The sequence below is a fragment of the Syngnathus typhle genome, linkage group LG8, assembly GCF_033458585.1.
Source record: "Syngnathus typhle isolate RoL2023-S1 ecotype Sweden linkage group LG8, RoL_Styp_1.0, whole genome shotgun sequence".
Lineage (NCBI taxonomy): Eukaryota > Metazoa > Chordata > Actinopteri > Syngnathiformes > Syngnathidae > Syngnathus > Syngnathus typhle.
This window is the reverse complement of record NC_083745.1, coordinates 2,014,071-2,038,533: the sequence shown is the minus strand read 5'-3', so window position 1 is coordinate 2,038,533 and position 24,463 is coordinate 2,014,071. Positions and strand designations below refer to the sequence as shown.

The following is a 24,463-nucleotide window of genomic DNA, read 5'->3' as shown; positions in this document are numbered from 1 at the left end:
TTGTTAGAATGAATTTTCATTTACGTTTTATCATTGAAAACAGGAGATATGTAGTGTTAGCAGTAGTTAGCCTAGCTTCTAGTATCATGAAGCCCTAATAAAAATTGACTTTGCCACTGTGAACTCTTGGTGAATATTTAACGCTGACGTTACATTGAAGAGACGAACCTTTATTGCAGAGAAGTGGGGCGAAACGCCAACTGTTTTTTACTCTTTTATTGCCGCTTTTGACATTCTCCTCACGCTCGTTAGCGGAAAGACAGAGGTAGATTGATTGACTCAGTCGGGGAGGAGACAGGCCGGCAGTCGGAATAACTCTGCAAAGATTCCGCGGCATGAAACAAATACGTTACCCGGATAACTTTGGACACGTTGCTGTCAGTGTGCACTTAAACGAATGTGCTTGCCTGCAGGCAAAATACAAGAAAAAAAAAAAGAGACCATTGACAAACCAAACCTATGACATTTTTCAAATCCCCATTCAAACCAAGAACCAATTAAAAATGTGATTTTCATCAATTAGTTATTATAATTTTAACCATTCATACCAATGACAAATTAGCCAACAAAAACATCTCAAACCGTTGGCAATATAAAATCTCAATCTGAAGCAGTTTTAATTTAAAAAAACAAACAAAAAATTACAAAATATTATACAAAAAACAACACACAGCCAGACACGTACACAAAAGCACACAATACATTGTAAATAACCATCAACTGTGAGTTTGCACAGCAAAAAATTACATGGCGTTGTGTTTTTAAACAGCTGTGTAATGATCCTTTACTTTCCATATACTGAAGAAAAAAAAGAGCAAATGCATCCTCACTTCCTACAAAACGTCAGAGCGGAGGACGCCGTGTGACAATGGAGATGGAGAGGCGGTGAAGTAATGATGCACACAAGACGAATGAACACTTGCGTCTTGCTGTTTGTTGTTTCCCTGGGAAAAAGAAAAAAAATATATACTGTGCTTTTGAAAAAGAAGCCAGACGGGAGGAATTAAATGTCTTTGCCAAGCGGTGAAAGCGAGAAGATGGAAGCAGTGGACAATGGACTAAACTGTAAAAAAACATATATATATACTCTTTGTACACAGTTTCTCAGATTGTGAGAATAGAGCATAAATGTAGTGTCGAAGAAGCCACATTTGGACTTTAACTGTTGTTTATAGATAATTATCAATGGTTTACCGCTGATAAAAAAAACATTGCAAAGAATTAAATGAAATCCAATTTCCATTCCTGTCGCAAAATCCAATTTCAACAATAATATTACTCCCAATTTCACTGTTTACTGGGTAGTGAGACGAAATCCATAAAGCGGTGAAAATTAAAATGACGCCAGGGTATTGAAGTCGCAAGCCGGTCATTCCCAATGCTGGTGCACTTAAATGCAGTTTACTTTCCAAGAGATTCTCCGGGGAACGAAAGCAAAGAGGCATTCTGGTTGCTTCCAGTCAAGACTGAAGGTTGAATTATTATTTATTTTTTTTGTCGACATCTCCTACTGCAGAATTTTTCACAGATATAGACGGAGCTGTCAGAATAGAAAACTGAGCCACTCAAGTAGAGAATCCACCGGGAAGCTGAAATGTTTGTTGTCTGAGACACTGGATGACAAAATGTTCATTTGGTCTGGGATTTGTTGTTTTGCCATCACTGACAATGGACTGAAGGGGGAAAAATGGCTCGGGGAGCTATTCCAAATCGTGTTTTATTTATTTATTTTGGGTCAAACCAATTTTTTTTTGGTGTGTTTTATGATTGTTGATCTTAATCCTCAAGTACTACCGTAATTTTTGGACTATGTCGCGGGTTTTTTCATAGTTTGGGTGGGGGGGGGGGGGTCGACTTATACTCAGGAGCGACATATACATATATATATGTTTTTTTCCCCCTTTTTTGGGCATTTTATGGCTGGTGCGATTTATACTCCGGTGCGACTTATAGTCCGAAAATTACGGTATATAATTTCCTTTTTTACTCGATTCATTAACGTTATCACGCATTGATATGCGGAAACGGAATAACATTTTTCAGATACTTTTTTCTCGGGTGATGAGTTTGCTCCCTTTGTTGTATTTTTTTTCATCATATTTTAAGTAGAAAAAAGAAGTCTCTTCTTTCATCATGGCCAACTAGCACTAATTTGTTGCTCAGAATTTCAGTCGCTCAGAATATTTGTTTTTATGTTTATTTATTTGTAAGCGGTTAAATGTCTCCTTTAGACAATAAGCTACTCTTAACAAGCCAGGATGCGAAAGTTGTCTCTTTGCTTCACATGAATTTTTATAAGATGATAACTTTTGTCTCGAGTGTACTCTGTTGAGTCGTAAAATGATTTGATGGACTTTTCCAATGGCTAGTAGCCAAGCACTTTTGGTGTTGCTGTTTGACTCTGCTTGCACCACCCCACATTTTAAACCCTTATCTATTTCTTTACCTATGACCCTAAACTTTTGTCAACGAGTGTGCCGCTCACTGCTCATTTAATTACCCTGCGGGAATAAATAAAGTTCTCTCACTTTGTGTAAAGGGGAGGGAAGAAGCCAGGCAAGGACAAGCAAGGGAGCAAAGGAAAAGAAAAAGCAGCCAGTTGGTGTTGGGTAGGTGGTTGGTGTTAGGAATGCAGCCTGCCTGCTAATGACGTGCGTCTAATGTACACCTTAGGCCATGCTAGAAGTAACTGCTGCCTCGTGTCATGTACACAGCGGCATACACCCACACCAACACACGTGGATAATCCTGGCTGGAGTTAAATGGCGCCTCTTCATTATGGCTGCATAAATATTCGGCATTAGGCTGTTGACTGAGGGCCACCTTTTAATGCCGTTTTGCCTCCAGCCTGCCTACCTCTGATATACAGCAGCTCCCTGTGATCTGTGCACAAGCCTGATACAAGAGGCTCGGTTTTGTCGCAGCGCTTGCATTCATATCCAAAATGTACTTTAGGATTTGGGACGGCTTATAAACGCGATTACACGGCGTGTACGACGGTTTGTTTCAGCACTTTCCAGCAAACTTCCCGGATATTGTTGGAGAGGAATTGATGACTAGACTCAAATGTTCTAAGCTGGATTTACACTGCAGGTGTGAGCTCTCAATTACGACTTCATGTCTATTCCCAGGTACATTTCAACTGGGATATCTGATAAAGCTGGATGGACCAAATTACCTGAGTCTTCCGTGTTTCCTGTGAGATCGCTAAGCCGAGTTTTGCTAACTTGAATCGATCAATCGAATCTGTATTCATTCATATATTTGGTTGGTTGTTGTCGCAAATATAGCGTAAGATTCAAATAGGCTAACATATGCCAGTGGCGGCCATGTTGGCAGGGGGTGGGCATTTCCATCAAAGGCATTGCATGGCCATACAGTGCGTGGCGGCCATGTTGGGGTGGGGGCAGTCTCAGAAAAGGTCATATTAGCTAACCATCGCTAAAGGGACACTATTCTCTCTCGCTCTTCTTTCTGGTTATGTATCACAAGTACCGTAATTTTCGGACTATAAGTCACGTTTTTTTTCATAGTTTGGGTGGGGGGGGGGCGACTTATACTCAGGAGCAACTTGTATACATATATATGTGTTTTTTTTTTCACTTTTTTGGGCATTTTATGGCTGGTGCGACTTATACTCCGGTGCGATTTATAGTCCGAAAATTACGGTACATATAATTCTGGCCTGGCATGCCTAGCTCACCATCCTCGGAACGCACACAGAAACTGACATTTTAAATGCCTTCAGGTCTAGTCAGTTGTGTCTCCTGATGACCATCACCTCGACGCACATCCACAGTACACACGCCAGCGATAAGATGACACGCCGTGTTAACATGTAAAGAAAAAAAAAACACAAAGCGCTTATCTAGAGCCTCTTCTTCTACTCTGAAGGTCACCGTTGCTATTAGGAGGGTCGGCGTACATGCGCTCCACATTTTTATCTCATTTGATAAAGATGAGAGGTTTGTTTACTCTCAACTGTCCCCGCTCCGTTGCATCTTGGAAGGTGTTCACACACAAACACGCACACAGTGTGTATGTGTGTGTGATAATGGCATGTTTTATTCATGTTCTCTTTAACATGATGAAGTGGATGAAGCATTGGGGAAAGAGGAGGCGTCAAACAATAAAGCAATGTCGAGAACAGTAGGAGAGGAAGAGGAGTGGGGGACGAGGGCAAAGAGCGGGTGGGGGGGTGAGGCGAGTGAAATTTGAAGGATTTTCAGGTCTTAATGGTGCTGCACAGCAAACAAAACAAAGCGGGTGTTATTGTACCACCTGCTTCTTTTTTTGCACCTACGTAGTCAGCCCAGACTAGCATTCAGCACCAGGGCAGACGTGTTGAATGAATCACTGCTGCTGTGTGCATAAGCTGTAACTAAAAGTTTTGAGCTTGATGGGCACACGTTGGAGTCTTAAAAATAGACCCCAGGGCCATATGATTTAAAAATGATTTTAAAATAGTTTAATCATCAACTAAATTGGTGAACTATTGAAAATAAATTTAGTGAGAATAATTATGTGATAAACTGTATTTGCAGTGTGTATATTAAAATAATTTAATACAAAATATATTTAAAAAATGAATGGATACATATAAATGGTATGTTGATTTAAACAAATCAGAAAAAATATATATATATTTTTACATTTTATTTAGAATTAAAAGGATATAATTTTCTATCTATTTTTATTCCACTAATATTCAACCAATTAAGCAATTATTTGAGATTAATTGATTATTTAATTTAGTTTACTTTCTTCACTAAAATATACAGTATATTTTACAAGGCACTAATATATCAAATAAAACTGCTACTGTAAATTCTAAGTCCATTGCCCACCCTTGCGCTTTCAGTACCATATAGAGGTGTAAATAGGGAGGGGGGAGTTGAAAGATGGGGGAAATTGAGTGATGCAAGTGGGATGGCTCTTCTAATCCAGTCTAAATTGTATTTATTTTACATCCACTTAACAGATGGGTAGCCATGGTTATTCACATTCAGGTGTCAGGTGGGTGGATGGCAACTTAAAGGTACATTGGATGCATCAGAAATGATGTCCACATTTTTAGCCTTTTTAATTACAATTGATGAGAGGCCTCGACAGGCAAGAGAAGTGGGCTGCCCAAATCTGTTGTTTCCTACTATCAAAATGTCAGAATAAAGTGCATCATCTTCACTACCGGCGGGGCTCCATCTGCCTGTTGTGATTCATCAGTTTCAACACTTTAAGGCCACACACATAAACACACACAACACCATTCCATTTTAAACTGAGACTACTGTTTTACAGTCTGGGCCTTCCTCCCACACACATTCTGGGAAAAAATGGTGCATATGCAAATATAAAATGACTCCACAGGTACAAGTGCCCTCATGCACACACTTTTCAAAAAATGTTTGGCCTGCCTCACAATAGCCAATGCGTGGGAGGGAAGCACCTTTCATTTCACGGGCGACTTTTTGATCGAGTGTGTCGAGCGTTGGCATAACTGAAGAACTCTGTCAGTGCTGGTCAAGTGGTCCTCGCCGTGAAATGACTTTATTAGTTGAAGCGAGCTACAGCACCGCATGCATAGCCACGACTCTATTAGGGTCGCAGCGATATTACGTTGGAGTTGATTGGCGATCGAAACGGGGTACCAAAAAGATGACTATACACGATGCTCGGAATCCAATGTAGGATACTAAAAGGAGAAATATATTCTATAGGAGTCAATTTTCTTTGCATGTCACGTAAGCTTAAGGGCCCCCGACGCATCACTAATTATGGAGCACTTGACTGGCAATAAAAATGGGATTTCAAAGGGATAATAGTCGAATTTACATGTAGTTATGCACAATGTTATGGTTTCGTTACGTCCGCAATATTGATAATTAATGTGCAGTGACTTAAAGGATGAATATAGTCTGAATTACTCTAATTTAGCGTACATGTTTTATCCTTACACGTTTGTTTATTTTATGGATTTTTTTTCATTCACGAGTCATTTCTTTCACTTTGTCTATACCACTCAAAACGAGAGTGTGTTTAAAAAAAAAAAAAAAAATCTTAATATCAAATTCAGTTTAAGTAGGTAATTCCAAAACGATTCAAATCGTTGATGGTATTCTGGATGGCCCTGACACTCTGGGGATCACCTCAGAGCGCTACCTGCCATGTAAGCAATTAAGCATCATCATTTATCAATGGTCCTTCAACATGGTAAATTAGTTCTGGCTGGTTATGTTGGCACTGACATTTTCAAAGCAGATTGACGTTGTTGAGATGTTTGAATTAAATGAGCTAATGGGCCGTAAGGCTGGCTTTTCTGCAAACACATGATGTGAGATTATTACACGGCCTATGTACTGGACGGAAGTAGTAGAAGTTTCCATTTTACATTCAACTTTGACTAGGCATCAACACTTTTTGAATTTTTTTTGAAGAAAAATGTGTCATTTCTAGAACCTGTAGTACCGAAATGAAAGAAAATTAGCCAAGGTGCTATGAATGAACATTCTACTGTGGTTGCTTGTGGTTCTATTGAGTCCAGCCGAGATGGCCGGTTTTCCTCTGCACTACATTCCGACACTCGTCCCACTTCATCCTGGACTTCCTCCTCGGCAACACGCTGACGTTATTGACTCTCCAGGATGGAGACGCCTGCGGGCAAAAGAGTGGCAATATTTGTTCCCTCCTGTTGTTTAAGTGGGTCATCCATAATGGATTGATACACAGATGTGTCTACGTGACCCCCGTCCTGCTTATCCTTGCTAATGCGGATAGAGACTATCCATTTTCCCTCGCTTTATTTCACAACTCCCGCTTGCTGGTTGGCTCGCTGGTGTAAATTGGTCATGCATAATGGATACGCGGATAAGAACGTCAACAGCCAGAGAATGGCGTGCGGGATGGAGAACATTGCCCACTCTGAACGGCCCCCTCGGTTATGTTTCCGTACCTCATCATTCCCAAAGTTACCATTTGAGATTTATATTTAAAATTCAAGTCCTTGGAGCCAGTTTGACTTAGCAACGTGAAATTTGAAATTTGTGTCTCTCATGAGTAGACACACAAAAAGAAAGAAGCTCCGGGCAGTACTCCAGTCTATTTTCTAGCGATGTCCGATCAGCTCCATGGCACACCTTTCATTCCCACCAGTAAGTGAGTGTGTTTCATGTGCCAGTGAGTCAGGCATGTCATTTGCATGCAGGTCATGATGACCCGCTCTCATCTGAGATTCTCATTAATTCAAAGACCGAGTCGAGCGCGTACACACACGCACGCACGCGTGTGCCCGCGCTCAGAGGCCATCACAGTCTAATCACTGCACCCTGCCCCTTCAATCTCGGCGTCCTCGTCATTCTTTTTGTCTTCACCCGCCTTCTTCCTCCTCCTCTTTGCCTTCCCTCCGCTTCCTCTACCATCTTTTATTTCCTGACATTTTCTGAATTGGGCTAAAATATCAGATACATATCATTTGGAGGCGAAATGCTTTTATGGACACCGACTGCGGTCCGAGTGCGTCCACGCCTTTCCTGACCCGTTTTAAAATGCTTTCCTATCTAATGACAGTGCAGCTGGTTCATTAATTTGCCGTAATGACACGCTTCCGTGATGGATAATTGGCTCATCATTCATTTTTGCATTAAAGATCAGTAGCATCCGATTACTAAGTGCTGCCTTTGGTGCACAATAAGGCAATCCAAACACCTTTGGATAAAACTTCAAACTACTCCAGGAAGGACCACAACCTGTCTAGTCACCCTGATTTTTGGATTCTATTTGGTAATATCGTCTGACTTCATTTCCATATATTGAAATCCATTTTTTTCTCACATGAATGAATATGACTTAAGAATGCTGGTGAAATGACGCACAAAAAAAAAAAAGTGTATCCTGCAGATTTATAAGCACGTAATGAGCTCCCGTGGACACCCTCGGCTTGTGAAATCAGGCAGAATAATTGAGGATTATCCGCAAAGTCGCCGTCCATTGTCACAACATCTGTCTACTCTCCTCCCTTTGTCCTCCTTTTCATTTCCTCCTCCTTCCGATGATGATGAATTCATAAACCTGTCGTGGTTTGCTTCCTCTCCTCCCCTTAGTTGGTCGTCGCTCATTATGTGTTTGATAAAAGCCCGTGTCCTCGCTGATAAGGGACCTTCACAATTGGGATAGAGGACGTCAGTTCAAAAGTCCTCCAGCCCAAACAAGATTTTGTACAAAAGAGTCCAAACAATACTTCCTATAAGGCCTGTACATTCCCTGTACAAGTCATTAGCACGTATGTATTGTTTCATTAGCATATTTTATAAAGGCTTTCAAGTCAGGGTCCATTTATTATGTTACGATTAGAGATGAGCTAATGGTAAGTCTTGCATCTGGAGCCTGGGTTAGGATTTCAAATTCAAAACAGGGTACGGGATTTCCAAACATGGTAAGGCTAACAGATCCAGTAGCAGCTCATGACAATGCAGGTGAATTAGAAGTGTGGTAAAAAAAAAAAGCAGGAAGAGAGAAGTAGTAGTCTGAGAAGTGAAGCCGGCAGGTCACAAAGTCCACATGGCCCGAGGCAAACATAACCTCAAGGCACCAATAAAAAATCCAGAATCAGGTGGATTTAGATGGATTTATGTGAAGCTGTCTAGGTAAAAGGACAGTTTCATAGAACAAGCTATTGCAGATTGTTTTCAATTGTAGAGAGAAGTGAAAGTGCTTTTTTCGCTCTTATTGCTGTGAGCCGAAATGACCGTCCGAGGCGCTCCTTCCTGCACCTGGGGTGTCAAAAGTCTGGCACTGAAGGAGCTGATCAGGGAGCCGACAAGTAAGCCAGGGGATGGCAAGTGTTGGCCGTGATGGATGTCAGCTCGGCTAACATCCTTCTGTGCGCCATGGAGTCCATTTGGCAGCCCAGGAGAGAGAGAGCTAGCTTCGTTAGCCATTGGCGTAAGTCTCTTCTTAGCTCTGTTGGCTAGGCCTGCTACGATAGCATAACGCAAATGCATTTATGTCACAGGCAGATGGAGGTGACCTTTGTTGTATCGAGCATTGTCCATCCCATTTGTTTAATTTAGGTGTACACCCTGGTACCTTAATGAGTTCACTTTTAAAATGTGTGAACATTAAATATGTATTTCATTGAACACGTTGAAGTGTTTAACAATATTGGTTGGTGGATGTGGAAAAAAAAAGTGAACTATTTTGTCTCGAGTGTGCTTATTAAGCTCTCGTCTTTCTCACTAGGCTAACCAGGGAGGCTAAGCTCAATATAAAGGTGTGAAAGAATGTGATATATAGTAGGCCTAGCATGAACTGTGCTGTGTAAAAGATTTTTAAATCTTCAATCTTTGAGCGGACATGACAGGTGAATGCTTGAGTGGATACATTTTGGTTTCAAACAAAAGTTAAAGCAAGTAAAGCCATGGTTAGGTTTTAAAGTCCAGATTTTAAGGCAGGTTTCAATTAGTATTTCGAGCAACGAGATGAGCGCCGCCGTCAATGTCGATTACAATTAAGCATTATCAGCAGAACATCCGCTTGTCTTGTATTGGATCTCCCGAAATTGGGCTGCTGGACCTAATGTTGCAGTCACTTGAGAAGGAGTCACTTGTAAAGAGTGGCTATTCATCACTTTGATAAACTCTTGCAAGCAGCATCGCTCCTGGTATTGAAGGCTGCAGCTTCAAATTGCTTCAAGTAGAAGAAGCCAGTGTTTCGGATTTAATTCCGTTTTTTGTTTCGGCATATTTCGGCAGGACTAGTTTTGTCTGCAGGACCCATGAAGAAAAAGTCAAAAGGATTAGATTGCTTTTTTTGCCATCTTAAAGTAGACATAGCTGACAAGCTTCATGATGCTAAGGCAGGCTGGCTGCCGGGAATGAATTTTTAAGAGGTTGGCCAAATTTTGACAGACTCACCTGCCAGCTTTCCCGGACGTATGATTTTATCAAAGGTGAACGCAACTGCCAAAAGTGGTGAGTTTTTAAGAATGGAAAATTCCCTGAAAAAGGCCATTTTTTTTTCTTTTTTTTTTCCCCCAACCTAATAACGGGCGAAACTAAGCAATTTCAAGAGGGTTAATATTATGTGTGCAGTCAGCCTTCAGCTTTCTAGCAGCTTTTTCCTTCTAATCACATTCCGACTTAGGTTCCCTTCTGCCTCAAGTGTTGCAGTTGCCACATAACAACTGACCTGATTTGCATAATTGGTCGTAATGAATCCGCGCGGCGGCATCGAGGTAAGCAGCGTGCTTTTGTACACTTTAATAATTAAGGCGCTATTCCTCAATTGTGCATTAACAATGCAAGTTTGATGTAGAAGGCCTTCGTTTTATTGCCTCGGAGGCAATCTTAGGAAATAACGAAGTACAAATACCGAGTAACTGTCCTTGAATAAAATTTTTACTTCTGACTTTTTTTTTTTAATTTTCACTTTCTAAGTTTGAGAACAGACTTACTACATCTTATTTTATCAGAATAGACCAATTACTCTTTAGCCATTTTTTTTTTTCCATGCACGTGTACTTGGAGTCACATTGTGTTGCAACGTCTGGCCTACCGCACTCGCCGCCTCCTCGTCTTCATCCTGGAGGTTGTATCTCTTTATTGCAGCGTGCTTGTGCTTGATATATTCATATAAATTCAACATAGAAGTCGACATTAAGCATGTGCCGCGGCCGCCGGTAATTGTTTTCATGCAAACATGCGGTGGTCCCTCCGAGGCTGTCGAGGAAGAGAAAGCCTTGTTCGTATTTAGACGCCAGCTGTTCCTTCAAGAAGGGATTTAAAAAGCAAAAAAGAGGCACCATGAGATAAAGCGCTTAGCTTTGATTGTGCATTGCCAGAGAGCACATTAAACGCCATGGCTTCCTATGGGTATATACGTGTTTACCTTATAGAGTGAAAGCGTACCATCTCTAATTTACTCGGCGTGCTCGAGTGGAAAACCTCATCTGCAGTTTTACACGGCACTTTAGCATCAAGCTACAATGGTTTCGTTAATTCTCAGCGTTTCCAATCGATTGAATTGGTCAGAGGTAGGTTGAGCAACCCGGAGGCGTCGTTGCGAGTGAACCGGGAAGACGTACGATAGGCAAATTTATCAGAACAAGTATACGGGAGTGCTACAATTTAAATTTAATTTAAATACTCTGTTGTATTGGATTTTTGTCGAGGTCCCCAAAACAGGAAAAAAAACATTCCTACAAATTTGTCAAATTTAGGTTTAAATCGAGATTTGTGTTTTATTAAGAGCTGTAAGGCAGTACTAGGGTCTTAAGGAACTATTTTGACGACAAGGCTTTAGTTTCGAAATAAAGTTTCCAGACAGGGTTAGGTTTTTGAAGCTTGAGCTTGTTATACTTTCAGATAAGATGGTGGTTTTAATTTGTGTTTCAAACCAAATTTCCAAAATCAAAACAGAGTAAAGTGAATACTGACAAATTCCCTGCCTTTTTTTTCGATTGTGCCGGTTTAGCTAATGCCGCGGCGGGTGTAAAACAAACATGCCTCTGTTTAAACAACAACATCTCCCTGACATACATTGTTTCAATTGTTCTTGAAGCCGCGCGACTCGGCAAAGCGCGGCAAGCCTTTCACCCTTTGACGAGCTTTAACTTCACCTGAGACGGTTTCCACGCTTTATTTGGCTCCACCGGGAATCTCTGCACGCACGTACGCGCCCTTTACCAAAGTCTACAAAGACCCTGAAAGACTTTTAACAAAAAAGTCAAAAACTCTTCACTGTGGGGTTTTTTTTTTTTTTTTGTTCCTCTTTCCCAAGTTGAACGTGGGAGACGTGTCAAGTCAGTCGGTGGCGTGCGACTGTTTGAAAAAGGCCGCCGGAGCGTGGGTGACGCGGTATAACAATCCTCTCTGTTTCTGTCTCTCAATGTCAGCCGCTGACGAAACCCGACTGAGACGAGCCGGTGACAGCCCCACAAAAAAGAGCCCGTTTGTGAAAGCGCTTGTCGTTATGAGCGGAGAAGGAAACTAGGGTCTTGTGTGTCTGTTTTGTAAATGCACGGCGTGCGCCGAGAGTGACAGGTGGGGGAACGAGGGGAGGGCGAGTGTTGGGAGGCCGTTTGACTGATTGCCAGAGCATATTCGTCTTTAAAAGCCATGCTACAATTACTTCCATTGTTATAAATACAATGTTTCGTAAGTGTGCAAAAAAAAAATGGGAGTGAACAAGAGAGCGAGAGAGATGAGAGAAATTATTGGTTGTATAGCTAGAGTATCTTTTTTTGAAATTGCTTCCATTGGAACATGCTCAGTCTGATTTAAAAGAAAATGTCAGTGCACACTTTATGGGGGGGGGGGGGAGCTGGGCACACAATCTGCTTCTATTATTATAAAGAAGTGAGAGCCAAAAAAGTGGACTCAATAAAAAAATCAAAATTAATGCAGACATTGCTCCCCAGTTTGAGTGAGATTAAAGTCATTATTGTTTTATTTCTTTCGCCAAGCGAGCACTTACGATTTGATTGTCTTTTAATGGCAGCTTATTGAGAAGCAGGAAAAAAAATGCAGTACATTCCAATTTATGGTGGTGAAGTCAGATTTTCAGATAGAGTTAAGGTTTCCGAGATAGAATTAGGGTTGTCGAATTTCCGCTTGGAATCAGGTTAGGGTTTTGAACAAGTTAGGGTTTAAAATGAGTTCTAAGACGCACACACGCACGTACACACACACTGTACTGTGCCACTGGGGTAAACGTGTCATCTCTGCAACTAACGCTTTTTGTTTTGCGTTTGATTTGTGTGCCGTGCGGAAACAGATGTAATAATCACACTGAACATCTGTCTCTGGTGTTTTGTTGGAGTAGGAAAATATGCAAAGCCCTGCACTAGGCGCCATTATTTGTGTGGGGGTGTGTGTGTGTGCGTGCTGTGTGACACTTTTTCAAGAGATGAGCTTTTATTGCTTCATAAATTCATGACTACAGGCTGGCTGCTGGACTGTGTGTGTTTGTGTGTGTGTTTGTGTGTTTTGTCGATTGAAACCAGACAAAGCCAAATGTCAGTGTGAGACTCAGTTCTAATCACTAAACTTGTGAATTATTGTCGTTTGTGAACTGACCATCCAAAGTCAATGTGTCCTCTGCCCAGATGTCAGCAGTCTAAACTCCATCATTATTTTTGACACCGTTAAAATGAGCAAATATTTTCTAGTTTCCAGTAGTGTTACACAGTACGAAACAAGCATAGAGACCATAAATGAATAAAAAACAAGTCAACTTTATTTCAAGATTCAAAACCTTTTATATATATTTTTTTATGCAGCCCATGAATCCAATTTCATTAGATGTAGAAATATGCCCGATATTGTTGTCCAAAAAGATCTGGCTACATTTCTTCTCATTGCCATGAAAGAGCCTGAAAATAAGAAATAGCAAATTAAAACCAAGTGGTCTGCGAATGGAGCCCAGTGGGACTCCACAAACTGCCAAAGAGTCCAAAAAGTATTGAACTAACTCCATTCATGCATTTAATTTGTCCTATTTTATTTTTTGACATGTTTCTGGTTGAAACTCATTTTAATATGTGATCAATTATAATTTAAATCTTGTGAAATTCTGAAGTTGTGCTGTCCTAGCTCTCAGCTAGTGATTGGTGTTGAATCTATCCTATGATGTTAGATTGTGTTTTTTTCTTTTACTATTTTTAACAAGTCCTGTCATAATGGGAGTAATTTGGAAATGGCGCAAGTTGAAAAAGCCTTTCAAGCTTTAACAAGCCTCATATTACGTCGCTTCAGAATTCCCCGCGGACTGACGTACATCTGTCTTCTCCAATAAACGTACTTTCGTCGCACGCGGCGAGCGATTGGTGGTTTCTCATCTAATTAGGCCACAGGTGCTCCAGTTTGTCTCTCGGTGACGTTTTCCGTGTGGCTCTTCCCTAAACCGTCTTGGAAGCGCTGTCACTTGGCCATCTATTTCATGCCACCAATCATGAAGGCGTCTTTTGGCGTTTACAAACGTGTGCTTGCCAATCTATAAATAGCGCGCTAACCTCGTTTCAAGATGTATTATTCATGTGACAGCTATAATGTAGATTGGGATGAATTAACAACAAGAAAATAGGACTTGAACGTAGGTTTAGTGCGGCACTGCGTTTCAACGGAATTCCAATCGTTAGCGTTATAAGATTTTCCATTTGATATCCGCCGCTTTGAATGTTAGGGAAAGTGCTGCGAAAATAGTTAACGTTTCCTTTAGTTGTCAAACTGTATCTGTTATAGGGATCCTCTCCACGACCGTGAATGGAAATCTGTGTGAATTAGAAAGCATTTTGTCTCCGAGATTGAAGCGTCCTCTCTTGAGAGCGCCGAGCAAAAGACGTCTGTGCCAACATGAAAAGTAAATGTTTGAGAAAAGTATGTGTAACTTTAAAACTGATGCTCAACTGGAGCAATCATCGCTTGCGCTCTCAGACAGAAATAACTTATAACGTACGAAACGACATAAGTGAAGTTTGGTCATAATTGCAGGAAATGTGTTTTATTAGCCTTAGTTTCTTTTTATGGTTTCATTTATATAACTCCACTCTGCTTTTTTGCGATTTCATAACTGAAAATAGCGGAATGTTGCCGCTAATGCTAACAACATAAACCCGATATTGCATTCATCTGATTTCTGCTACGTTATTTTGTTGCTCAACCTAATGCAATGTTTACAAATGTCCTCCTTGATTTTACTCCGATGGTTCGATACAACTATCTTTTCAAACGTCTGCCTCCCCCATAACCCCCAAAGTGCACAAGCCATCAAGCAGGCGAGGGAACGCTTTTAAAAGGAATCTGGAGAACATCTTGTCAAGAAACGAAAGGGAACGTGTTGTACTCTGCCTTTCTCCTGTTGATGTGTTACCGAGGCGGTTGGAAGAAACGGCAAGCGCGAGGATCTATAAGACACTTTTAGCCGTGACACATCACCGCAAACAGTCAAACAAGAAACTGTCTTCCTTGTGAAATCAAGCTGAACTATTTTGGCCAAGGAATAAAATCCTTTCTAATCTTTATATTTGTGTCATTGAAATTCTAAAACACTGAAGCTATTTTAGAAGCACTTTTTCATGGCACTGCACATTATAATCACACCAACCTTTTTAGCGTAGCAACGCTCTGTATTACATATAAATGCGTATTTGGAAAAAAGCAGACTCCAATGTACACTCGTGCTTTTCATTTAGACAAAAGAGGGCTCAGGGATTGGCAAAAGAAGGATGGGGGGCATAGGAAGGCTAAGGGGGAGGATGGATACGGCAAGAACGGGAAGCGGTGCCAGGAAGAGGATGAAACTGAGAGAGGAGAAGGAGGCGTTACAGTACGACGAGCGGGGAGAATAGGACGAGAGGAGCCTTGCTCTCGCCGATAAGCTGGCATCAAAGCGCCACTGGCCAGCACATCAAGAGACTTGGCACGTCCTAGGAGACAACCTCTTTAAGGTATCGCGCGCCTGGTCCGCCGGGAGCCGCCGTCCACGATAAGAGAACAGCTCAGCGGGTCATGTGACCAACATCTGATACGAGTCGTGTGGGCAAAGTGTCCCCTGGATGTCATTTGCTGTTCCTTATTAAGCATTTACATCAGTATGTCGGTAACTCGGGCTAAGCCAGCACACGTTTAGGGTCCAAAATAATCCTTATCCACTCTATAGTGACTTATGTAGTGAGGTGGCCAGGTCGTGGTAGATAAAGATAAATAAAAAAAATCACATACTCTGAAATATAATCCCAAAAGAGCCCCTGGAAATGGCGAACTTCATTCCAAAATGGCCGACGTCCAAAATCTTTCCGGTATGGCTTCTTGAGACTCGTCACGGTCGTAAACAAGCCGACCAAATTGTATGTTGCTAAATCAAACTTGCTTCAGGGGCTGACATTTCAAGATCATTCTGGGAAAGAAACTTCACTTTAAGAGGACCACTGAAAAAAAATTGTGAATTAAAATTCAAATGGTCAACTTGGTGTATATTTTCAAGCATGGCTTCTTGAAGCTTCCTCTCTTGATGAACAACTTTGTAATGTTACTCTGTTGTTTGTATTTGATGGACACCCCTGGAAATAGCCCCAAATGATCCTTCATTAAATTCCCAATAGCCACCTGAATTGTTTCTTATATAATCACCGTAATATTTCTCTGCAATTACACCTGAAGGCTTCTATTTATAATTTGACCATTGTTTAGTGTACGTGCGATTTTATTAATGGCAGCGTAAAATGTGCAGATGGTTCGCTCATTGCTCTCGTGGCTGAAAGAACCTATTAACATATTCATTTATCATTGAATAATGTGACTTGGAGCTCACAAAGGGATTCAAATTAGTGTTGTCAATCTCTCTTCTTCTCCTCCTCCTCCAGGTGCCCGAAGTGACTCCGATATTAGCAACCTTGAGTTAGTACATTTGGAAAAATAAATGAAGAGCGTGTTTTTTTAGGAGATACGGCAGGGAGGCCAGTCGGGAAAAAAACGAAGAATTAAAGACTCGTGGTCGAGGAAAATACGAGCAGGCGGCCAAGTTAGAAAGATTGTTTTTGGGTGGAGGGGGGGAAGTTTTGAAGCCAAACATGAGCCCGTTTGCAGGGTTTGAAGCAATTTGCAGTGTCAACACACGCAAATGGCGAACATTTCCTTGATAGAGAGAAATAACCATTCGAAACTAGGATTATTTGGACAAATTGATCTCGCACGTTTGGGTGTCGTGTGCAGACAGCTGCAGAATAGAGAGCAAATAAACTAAAACTGCGAGCAGCGATGAACGATGAACCCTCTTTTTCATGGCGATCCTCCAAATGCTCATCAAACTTTTGAAGCCACACTCTGCCTACATTAGATGCCCTGGGCATAAAACTTGACAATTTAGCATTGGCCATCTGTTGAGCTGACCTGTTTCTAGGGTGGCTTGTTTGAGAATTCCCTAGTAGGAATTGACCAAAATATAGAGGCTCTCATTTAAAGTCAACTCAATGAGATTGAGCCTAATTGGACAGAAAATGGATGACTGAGAGGAGTTAACAAAATGGTGGACTTCTTGTTTATTTTTTCGCATGTGTCATTGGGTCTTTCCCACACGTCATGATAGACATTTTTGTGTTGATCTGTGGAAATGGGGCAAGAGTTAAATATTTTTGTTTTTAAGAAAAAACGACTTATTTATTCAGATTAAAAATCCAACCCCTGAAGGAAGTTTCCTGGAGATTTTGTCCAATTACCATCAAATTTCAACCTCCTTAACTAGACAGATGGGTGAATAAATATGGAGTAGATATTAAATTGTGATACTTCTATGAATAATCAACATTTCTGTTGTCCCCTTGTCAGCCTTCTTTGTCAATCAAATCAGCAACTTGGGTCATATGCTATTAATTTAATTTAATTCTCAACAAGTTGCTCGCTATTATTCTGCCTAGCAACAAGGCTATCTATCGTAAATTTGGCGCTAATGGGCGATAAAATTAGTACAGGATCATGACGTGTCTTCAGACTACACAGTAGGAATTAAAATTGGCTCACAACTCAAACGCTTAAGTTGAGGTACTTGCAAGTCAAGGTATGACTGGGATGAAGTTAGCGACCCTTTGCTATCCAATCTCAACCACTTTTACCATTTGTCTACTAAGAGGTCTGACCTCGTAAAGTAAGCCCCAAGTACGACGTGTCCTATTCGGTTAAACAACCTCTAGACGGGTCGGAATGCTTCCAATCATATTGTCATCTATAAACGTCACACCTGGGAACCATTTTTCACCAGCGGGAGAACAAGGACGCCCGCAAATGCTACAAAATTGAACGGTCGCCACGACACGGCGGCAAAATGTCCGCCGAATCACGTCCGTTGGAGCGTTAACGTGACCGATGGTCTTCGGACCACGCCGCCGCACGCCGGATGATGTAGTGGCGCTGCCCGCCGTGGGAAATGAGCTCATAAGTTAACCATGTAAAGAAGGCTGGGAAAACAGCACGCGCAAGTAATGAAAGCCATCAAACAATACGGCCTCGGCGAGGCTAAGCCGTGGCATGTCGGCGCCGCCGAAATGGCCGCTGGACTGTTTTACAATATTCATCTTTTCATAATCTGACGGCACTCTCGAAAGTGACTCGGTGGCGCGCGAGTGGAGATTATACGATGAAACCGATCTTTGCATTCAGATGACGCTTGCGGGAAGGCGAATGTAGCGCGGCTCATTTTTCAGCCGCTGTTGTGTTTGTGAGTATTTGCAGACTGCAGGTCAACTGTGCAGATGTCAGCTTGGGAATTGTGGGTTGGGTTTTTTTTTCGTTTGTCGCCACGCTGTCCTCGGGGGAGTAGCACACTCATCTTGAATGGGTTATTTCACCTTCTGAAAACATCTGTTGAGCCACAACAAAAGTATTAGGACACCTCAAGGGTACGGTGTCTTTAGGTTGCTTTGTTTCATAGCTTTGTTTACTCCTCAGCCAGATGAATCTGGCATTTTTTGGAAAGTTCAGCCTTCACGACTCATATCACGTGAACTTTCCTTAAATAGACCCACAGAAAGCCAGCCAGTTTGACCTCATAAAATAAAATTTGTAGTCATGTCTGTCATGAGTGGACCCACAAAAAGCCATGCCTGAAGAAATGTCAGGTTTGAGTTCAAGTCATCCATTTTAGGGTTCTATCATGATATCGTTTTCAAAATTCAAGCTTGAAAGCCAGTTTCACATAGAAGCATGAAATTTGGCAGGATTGTTTATCGTAAATATATGCTCCAAAAATGAAAAGAAACCTCACTTGGAAAGGAATTGTTTGCCGTTTTTCTTTGACATGACCATTTCATCTCATTTTTCAGCCGAGGGTCTTTTTGTTGTGCGTTTGTGCAACCTGCTTGTTGACTCCTTGTTGACTGGGAATAGTGCGCCGCACTTTCCTGTAATGGCTTATTTCATCTTGTGAGAACATCTGTTGAGATGGATAAAAGAGTGCTGATGATGGAGGCCAACAGGTTGGGAGCAATATGTGGAGTAAAGTATCAGGCCATCTCCAAGCAGCTGTACTTTGTTCCATGTGCTTGATAGTACAAATGACTCACAATTTTGGAAGACAATTTAATGTAGGATATGAACTCTAGTAGGCATGTCCATCAAAAGTAGACCAAGAAAAACATCTCAAGCATCCATGCCCAAAAATGTCTCCTGTTTTACTTGAAACTACCATGGAGTCATTTTCAGGTACTTCAACAAATATGAATATTTTGAAAATTCGGCCTCCGGATCCATTTTTATGAAATTCGGTGTCTATCTTGCCTCAGAAGCCATGCCTGAAAAGCCAAAAGAAGTCTGCAATTTTGGTTAAAATTACCATTTTAAGCTCAATCTAATTTAACACGAAATAGACCCACCAAAAAATTACAAGAAGTCATGGCAAAAAAGTGTGTGAAAACTGTCATTATAGGGGCATTTTTCCGGGGTCCGGAAAGCGTCATAGCAAAGTTCCTCGCCATGAAATATGAAAAACCTAATAATTCAACTCCATATTGGTAAAATATGGTACACTGAGTGTGAAATTGAAACATTTTCAACCTTAATGTAATCAAATAGAGTCATGATGGCGATTTCTATCAAACATTATGCCGGCACAGTGTGTATGTTCCATATGTGGTTCTAGCCCTATAAAGAATGTCATAAAAAAGAAAAACCTGCGGGGGGGGAAAAAAAAAGTCAGTAAGGAAACGAGTTCTCTGATTTACAGAGGTGGCCTGAATGGGTCACGTCCATAATTGAGTGAAATGGAGAAGCATAAACAAGGAATACAAGACAAGCAGCCACTGTTTCTGCGTGTGTGTCTGCGTGCGTGTGCAACACAAACAACACAATGTGTGTAAATCATCAATTGGGACTCGTCAAAGTGTGTTTATTCATGTCGTGACCCACATATGCTCCCTTGGAAGGCCTCATCAAAAGCCTCATTGTCCTACCTCCTTTTCCCTCCTCCCGCCAACTCGCCTTGTCGGCTCGGTCTCTCTCTCTCTCTCGGGGTCTTTTTATACGCCGATCTCAGCGTTCTGAGACGGCCGCGCCGCCCTCTTTTTCCTGTACCCGCGGTGTGAAATGAAAGCCACTTACGGCGGGCTGGTATTGGACTGACAGCGGCCGTCACTCAGCATGTGAGCGCACCTCCACCTTTGTCAACGGTCACTCGGAGTTCAAAATGTCAATATGTATGCCGCTTTTTCTCTTGAGGAAAGTCACTTTTTATTGTTATAATCAGACTTAATATTCGTTTTTCTTTCTTGATGCTTTAGGCATTTTTCGATTAAGAAAATACACTTTTTCCTTTGAATCATAAAAATGTAATCTGTCTGTTTTTATATATAGTATTTTACGTTCTTGTTTTCTTTCATTAAGTGAAGAAGTTTGGTGACATTTTCAAACAAAAGACACATTTTCAATCATGTCATATGAGTGTATAGTGGGAAAAAAACAATATGACGATATAGAAAACTCTCACCAAGACTTTAACGGCTTTGGTGTAATTTTATTTTGACCTTTCAATCTGTGAACTTTGACCTCAGGCGATCCCTTTAAGTTCAAATTTGATTGCAACCAAAAAGTAATAATTATTTTGCCTAGTTTGAACACAATAGTAAAAAAAAAAAAAAAAGCATGCTTTTCTTGTTTAGCTTTTTGACCATTGCTGTGACCATGACCTTTGACCTCGACTTTCATGATTTGGGAGCCACAATTGCTCCATGCTCTCAATTTTTCTTTAAGTTTGGTGTTAAAAATACATAATCATGAATGTCCTCCATGAGTTTTTTTTTTCTTCTTGAAGAGTTTCAGGCACACTCTCTTCATGTCTGTGAACTCGTTTGTCACCATGCACTCGAGTGACTCTAATGATGCGCTCGCTGTTATGCAGTGAGTTTGCATTTTCCATTTAATACATCACTCCGCTGCTTTTCTGACATATTCTATCCTAGCTTTCAATTAATGTTCCGCAGCTTTTTTTTCACAAATTCGTTCTCGATGTGCGGTCCGGTGACTCACCTGAATTTAAAACGGATCCACGCAGGCGGTACAGGACAGAAGCTGATTTGTCGGGGGCGACGCTCTCACGGGGGCCTCAGCGAGTGTATTAAAAAAAAAAAAGGCAACCTGCCAATGTAGGGTTGTCTCAGTTTTCATTTTTTTTGTAATGGAAGTCAGCTGTGGCTTAAATCCTCCTTTCCCGGCCAGGACAGCCGGTAGCCGTCGTCAGCGTGACGTCCCACAGGGAGGCGCTCCAGAGGAAACACCGGGAGCAAGGGGGGGAGGAATTCGAAGGCGGACGGCCAACATAAATGTAACGTTCTTGAGAAAGGAGATAGGTCAGTCCAAGGACAATCTGAATATGCATGTAGAGAAAATATTTAGACATCCACAAGAGGGATATTTGCATATCTATAAAACATTGAACTCATCCGTTCAGAACATTTTTGTTTCCCACAGCAAAATAATCTTTTCCAGGGATCATTGAAACATTCTGAACATTTAGTTGCTGCTGAATTTAAGAGATTGTAAATAAATGCATGTAAGAAACTTTGAATTTAAAAAATTGTCTGACAATTACCGTGATTTTCGGACTATAAATCGCGTTTTTTTTTCATAGTTTGGGTGGGAGGGGGGCGACTTATACTCAGGAGCGACTCATATACATATATATGGTTTTTTTTTTCACTTTTTTTGGCATTTTATGGCTGGTGCGATTTATACCCCGGTGCGACTTATAGTCCGAAAATTACGGTAACAAAAAAAATGTCAAATTCAAATTTGCTAACATTAATAAAAAAACTTTACATTTTCTTATTTCATTAAAATCGTTTTAAAAAAAAAACTTTCACTTGAGCGAGACTTCTGGATTTTTCAGTGTTTATTAACATAAAATATAATTTAATATTCATAACATTAGCCATTCATACTCTTTTAAGACCATAAAAGAAATTGGATTATTTCTGTGGAAGTAAGTATGAACTTGACATCATGTTCTGTATGACGAACAAAAAGACTACTCAACGACTGCATGCATTTCAAACTTTAAAAAACTCTTGGTTTATACCTAGCTTTGAGTTAAAAGGCTGTAAGTGCCGGGAACATTTATTTTCTTTCAGCGGTAGGGACTGAAAAGGTTGATTTCGACAAGCGTGACGACACTCTTTCAAGCCACTTGAGGCCATTTCAATTCATATTTATGTTTCTACATCCAGTCAAAAGAAAGACAAAGCTCTGGCATAAGTTAAAAAGCAAACCGACTATATCCATCTGAGGTTAAGGTAACAAACGTTCTGGTCCAAGCGGAACTGAAATCACCGTTGAGGGTTGACATGCAAAACAACAATTCTTTCGGAATTCTTTGTCAAATCGAGCGCCCCCTATAGCTCACATGATGAATGTCCACGCCTGCAGCAACAGATGGCATGCTGGCTCAGACATTTACCAACTCTGCTGTCGTTGTGTTTTCTCAAAGGTTTCAGGATTGGAGACTGCATTCATGTTGCTTTGTTGACTCACCGGGCGCCGGCGCCCCCGATGTTGCTATCTCGCACCCCGACGCCGCCTCAAAGACACACCGTGTTCCCGGCGCCTTCTATTATCCAACAACAAGTAAGCTCCCCCACGACACCGCCATTGCACAGAGAAAGACGCAGTGGATGACGCATCTGCATGTTCATGCTTGGAAAAGTAACCACACTGTGCAAACTTGCGTTGACCACAAAATGATTGCAACCCTAATCCCGAACTCCGACCCAAACCACAATTCCCCAACCTACAGTGCCATTGCTAAAACCTACTCCCATACTATCACTAACCTCACCACCCTGGCTCACCCTAACCTTACTAAAAACAGATTACCATGACACCCTTACCTCCTAATCTGAACCTGCCCCAATTGACAATCTCCTAAAACCAGTGCCATAAATGCCCCCAATATTTCCTGACTCCCATGATTTGTTTTCACGGTAGGGACTTAAACACTATATCATCAAATATTGTCAAATCTCCAATCAGTTTTAACGTGCTGGCTATTCTTGTTCTCTTGGATTTTAAATACACTTCCTTTGCCAACACACTCACAATCATATCGCACATCTAAATTGTATAAAATAAAACGATGCAGCTTAACACTAATTGCAGGGCACATTAAGCCCTCGGCGCTTTTGCAGTCACATTTGGCACGAGGCGAGCCTTTCTCGTCCTCTTTGAACCCGAAGGCCAATCGACTTCGATGTTCTTGTCATGTGCCAGCCAGTATTCTCTCATTTAAAAATCACAGTAAAACCTCCTCCTGTTTGTTACCCAACATTGCCCAGTTTTAGATGGAACATACTTAATATGCAAAATATTATATTAGCATTTTGCTATTCACTATACAGACTCTTTTTTTTTTTTTGCCAATGGCTTTATTCATATAGTGTTCCGACATCACATAGGGATCAGGACAGTATCGATTTGACGAGAACATATTTCACACCCAAGTGGGAAAAGGTCAGTAAAAGTTGATGAGGTTTTTGCACCTTTGGCCGCAATTGTCCTCTTAGCGGCTGTCGGGTGAACCCTGAGCGAGGATGGTGGCATGGAGGTCGAAAAGAGGGGAGGGGGAGGAGGCCAGGAATGCACTAAAATGGGGAAAAACAAGAAATCTGAAGAGTTGATCATGAAGAAACATTGAGGGGTAGGAAAAAACCCAGCAGGAAGCTGTCGGAGAAATATGCTGCGTTTTGATGATGATGCGAGAGGAGGATGACGAGGGGGAAGTCCAAAGAAAGCACAAGGGTGATGGGAATCTTCTTTTCAAGTCCTCACATGTTGTCGGTTGTGTTCGCACAGCGGGAGCTCGGCGGTTTTGAGCGAGTCTGTGGATGACGACGCCCCGGAATATGCCACGCATTCATATCTCACGCTGCAAGCGGATTTTGTACTTTTAGCAAGTGGTGGGAAAAGTACTCTCAGTCTTAAGTACAGATACTTTTTGGGAAAAAAAGACAGGAGGTATCTTAAAAGTTTGTAAGTCGGGGCACTCGTATCTCAAGACACGCACCGCAGTGAAGCCTGGATGGAACGAGGTCGTGTGTGTGTGTGATTTTGTTGGTGTGTAAACGCACTGAAGGTTGTAACAAAGCAATTTGGAGCTAGATTAAGTTTCAGCCATAAAACAGATGATTCCGTCACAGTGGTGGCTAAATTGAAAGACTCCATTCGCCGCTGCTTTATTAAAACATTAAAGTGCGCAACCTGCCGTACGGCGTGCAAATGATGTTCTGTTAGGAACGCATTAACCTTGATGTATGATGCCATGTGTGTGTTTGTGTATGCATGTATGGTTGCGTGCATAGTGAGAAAGGAGGCTGGTTCCTCAGTTGCTTCTTTGCAGTCATCGTTCTTCTTCTGTCTTTGTATTTATAGACGTTTCCCGTTGATATTTACATTTCATCTGATCTAGGTTAGTGAGTCTCAACGTGTGGTATGAGGAC

The 24,463-nt window shown here is 41.4% G+C and overlaps 1 long non-coding RNA gene across 1 annotated transcript in view; it reads left to right on the top strand.

The window, feature by feature from the left end:
* The window catches only part of LOC133158535 (uncharacterized), a 191,405-nt gene that overhangs the window by 109,629 nt on the left and 57,313 nt on the right, over window positions 1-24,463 (top strand). The window contains exon 7 of the long non-coding RNA XR_009715230.1: window positions 22,459-22,595. This is a non-coding gene — a long non-coding RNA (uncharacterized LOC133158535). The remainder of the gene's footprint in view (window positions 1-22,458; window positions 22,596-24,463) is intronic.